General features: G+C 41.6%; 1 non-coding gene across 1 annotated transcript; it reads left to right on the forward strand.

Moving 5' to 3' along the window:
* The first annotated feature begins 4,016 nt into the window (after nucleotides 1–4,016).
* LOC112746745 (small nucleolar RNA R71) lies at nucleotides 4,017–4,120 on the forward strand. Its single transcript, XR_003174612.1, has one exon. It is a non-coding gene; the product is annotated as a small nucleolar RNA R71 (small nucleolar RNA).

Genomic DNA, 4,120 nt, shown 5'->3' on the forward strand with positions numbered 1-4,120 from the left:
ATGGCCAATCCCAGATATAGCCAATTAGGTCTTTCATCTTCAAGTGGTACTTGGGCATCGATGCATAGTCTAATAATGGTGCTAGGGAAGTGGAGCCAGGATTCAGGGTCACTTTTCTCACTAAACTCTTGTATTTGTTCAGCAATGAGTTTATGAACTTTGATCTCCCCTCCCACCATAATGCAATGAAGCAAGATGGCTCTTTTAGGGACTATTTCTGAAGAGTTTGCAGTGGGTAGGATGGATCTCCTAACTATTGCATACCACCCTTTAGCTTCAGGTGTTAGGTCTCCCCTTCTCAAGACTCTTGGAGCCCCTCTTGTTTTTCTCACCCATTCAGCTCTGATGGCACAAAGATCTTCAGCAATAGTCGTGTAGTCAGGTTCTCCTATCATCCTTTCCTCATAACTTGCTTGGCTGAAATGTATGTTTTTCAGGCCAAGAGTTTTCATGATTGCCTTGGGGCTGAAGTCAACTTCCACCCCTCTCACATAGCTTTTGTATGTGGGTTTCTTGGTTGAGTCTTCCCTCACTGCATTTGCATAGAACTCCTTCACCAAGTTGATGTTGATTTTAGTGATTGGCTTAGTCAGGAGCTCCCACTTCCTCTTTTTGATCTTCTCCCAAACACCTGGGAACTCATCCTTTTCAAGGTCAAAGGGAACCTCAGCTAGTACCCTTTTAGGTCTCATCCATTCGGCTTGAATCTCATGGAAAACTGATTTGTATCTCCTTGCATCGAATTCCCTGTTCTCCTCCATTGGTTGCTTGTCTTTTCTTCTTTTGTGGCTAGATGAAGCTGCCATTGGTTCTTTAGTTTTGGGGTAAGTGACAAGCTAAAGTTGACAAGGTGAAACAAGAAGTGTTGTTGGAAATGTGGGGAGGTTGATTTTCGGCAAGAGATTGTTTATGCTATGATGAAGAAAATGTGCATGAAGGAGATTTGGTGGTGTTGAAGTCGTTCCCCAAGTGGTTTTTTTATAGGGCCCTTAAGTGAAAAATGGACGGCTAGGGTGGTTTGTGAAGGGTGGCTTGATGGTAAATATATGGATTAGGGAGAAGGACAAATTGCTTTTCATTTTCTTGGAAGTATTTCGGGTGCATTAGGTTGTACATGTAGCAATCTTTTCTTGCAGAACTTCCTTTTCCCATGTGTTAGCTTCAAAGACTTGTGAACTTTCTTTTTGACCAAGCACCGTACCTCCCTTTGTCTTTTTCCTCCATTTTTGTCTTTTCTTTTGTACCTGCACAAACAAACAAGTTTGCTATCATTTTTCGGTCCATGTGAATGATGAATAGTACTTGCACATGTAAATCAATGATTGACTCCATGAGCTTATAGCCGTGACTTTTGTATGTATGCACACTTATTATTGGACACCAAACTTAGTGTTTGGTAACGTCTCCTGATGACATGAAATCCATATTGGTTGTCCTTAATGAATGTGCATAATTCCAATAAATCATAGTCACTTTGGCTCTTTGATTCTAAACAAAGTTACTACCCTAAGTAATTGAAACCAAAGTATTAAAACATGTGAATGGTCTACTTGTCATGAATTTCGAAATCCAGAGGAACTTCTTGCTTTTCATGAACCGTGTTCAAAGAGGAACACCAAACTTAATGTTTGGTTGTGCTCTTTGCAAGAAAAATTGAATGCACTTTGAATAAAGTTTGGGGTGCCCTTAGGCACACCAAACTTAGAGACAAATTGTATTTTATATGCAATGTTTAGTGCACTCTTTCAGCAGTTGTCCTGAGGATTCAAGTTCATGCATAAGAAGCCATGCTTTATTAGATGCAAAACAAAACAAAAAAAGAGTAAGGATATTAAAAACATGGGTTGCCTCCCATGAAGCGCTTCTTTAACGTCACTAGCTTGACGGTTGTCCCTTGTTAGGGTGGATTGTAGTGCTTGACGTCTTCTCCTCTCACTATGCAAACGTCCCCACTTGATTCCTTCATGACCTCTAAATGTTCCATAGAAAGAACTTTCCTGATTGTGAACACTTGAGGGAGCTGGGAAGGAATGGTTTTGAGGTCAGGTGGGATTGGCAGATAATGACTTGATATCACTTTATCTCCCGGAGAAAAACCTTCAGTGGGAATTTTCTTGTTTCTCCACCCTCTTGGCAATTTCCCTATCATTCTTCCCTTTCTCTTGAGGATTTCTTCATTGACCCTTATATCAGGAGGATCCTTCTGATCTGTTTCCATTGATTCTTGTGGCTTTAACTCTTGCAACTCTTGTTTGCCTTCCAAGGACTGTTTTAGAGTTTCAGCTGCTGGATCACTTTCCTCCAAACACAGATGGCTACTATCATCCTTAGGCTTTTCAGGTTCTGGTTCAGGCTCAGATGCAGGTTTGAAAACTTTGAAAATGAGCTGTTCATCATGTATTCTCAGAATTAGCTCTCCTTGTTCTACATCTATGAGTGCTCTAGTAGTGGCTAGAAATGGTCTGCCCAGAATGATAGGGTGTAAGTAGCTTTCCTCCATGTCCACAATGACAAAGTCTGTGGGGAAGTAATAATCCCCCACTTTCACCAGCACATTTTCAACTACCCCTTCATCTTGCTTCTGAGTTTTGTCAGCCAGTTGTATGATTACATCAGTGGATCTCACCTCATTCAGTTGTAGCCTCTTGATAAGAGTTAGAGGCATCACATTTATGCTAGCTCCTAGATCACAGAATCCTCTGTCAATTTTTGTTTCCCCTATGATGCAAGGGATATGAAAACTTCCTGGGTCTATTTTCTTAGAGACTGTGTCCTTCTTGATGAGGGCACTGCATTCTTTGTTCATTGTTACCGTTTGTCCTCCCTTCAAAACTCTTTTCTTGCTCAACAATTCCTTTAAATACTTGATGTGTGTAGGCATTTGATGGAGAATCTCAAGAAAGGGAATATTGACATGGAGAGAGTTAAATGTCTCTAAAAACCTTGAATAGGTTTTCCCTTTTTCACCTCCTCCTAACCTCTGAGGAAATGGTGCTTTTGGTTGGTATGTTTCCATCGTGCCTTTTTGCAGTTCCTTGGCTTGCTTAGTTTCACTTTCCTGCTTAGCTTCTTCCACACCTTCCTTCAAGGTTTCTGGCTCCTGCTCTGAGGGCCTGATTCCTTCTTCTTCTGAGACTTCCTTCAATATGGTGATGGCCTTGCATTCTTCCCATCTCACTCTCTTTTGTTCCCCTTTAGGATTCTTTTCTGTGTCACTAGGGAACACTGCAGTTGATTTGGGGGCCTGTTGAGATAGCTCTCCTACTTGAGACTCCATCCTCTTGAGTTTTTCACCATGGTTTCTTAAGGTAGCTCTCACATCATCCCTGAAGCTTTTCAATTCGGTTATGTCTTGACTCATGGTTGCCATCATTCCTTCTATCCGGTTTAATTGATCTTGAAATTGTTGGTTCGGATTAAGTTGGGTAGGTTGATTATTTTGGCCATGATATGATGGTTGGGAGTAAGTGTTTTGTGTGGCTTGGTATGATCTTTGGTTGGAGTTTTGGTATGTGGAATTGTTATGTTGGTTGTGGTTGTAAGGTTTGTGGTTTTGTGGTTGGGTTTGTTGGTTCCCCCACCCAAAGTTTGGGTGATTTTTCCATCCTGGGTTGTAAGTGTTGGAATGTGGATCATATGATTGCCTTTGTTGGTTTCCCACATAGTTGGCCTCTTCCCAATCACCTCCTTCAATGCTTACTTCCTCTTGATCTTGTGTGTGTATTGCAGCCACTTGCTTTGTTTCTAATTGCCTGGTAAGCTCTGCTAGTTGCTTGGCAAACACCTTGTTTTGGGCTAGAATTGTATCAACATGGTTCAGCTCCATGACTCCCTTAGTGTTGTGCCTCTCTGATGCATAGTAGTACTCATTCTCAGCCACTGTCTCAATCACTTCAATGGCTTCTTCCACAGTCTTTTTCCTGTTCAATGAACCTCCTGATGAATGGTCTACAGCCTTCCTTGATTCATAAGAGAGTCCATCATAGAAAATATGCAATTGCACCCAATCATGGAACATGTCTGGTGGGCATTTCCTTGTCAAATCCTTGAATCTCTCCCATGCCTCGTAGAGAGTTTCACCATCTTGTTGTCTAAAAGTCTGAACCTCAGATCGAAGCCT

Source organism: Arachis hypogaea, chromosome 14 (assembly GCF_003086295.3).
Source record: "Arachis hypogaea cultivar Tifrunner chromosome 14, arahy.Tifrunner.gnm2.J5K5, whole genome shotgun sequence".
In the NCBI taxonomy this organism is placed as follows: Eukaryota; Viridiplantae; Streptophyta; class Magnoliopsida; order Fabales; family Fabaceae; genus Arachis; species Arachis hypogaea.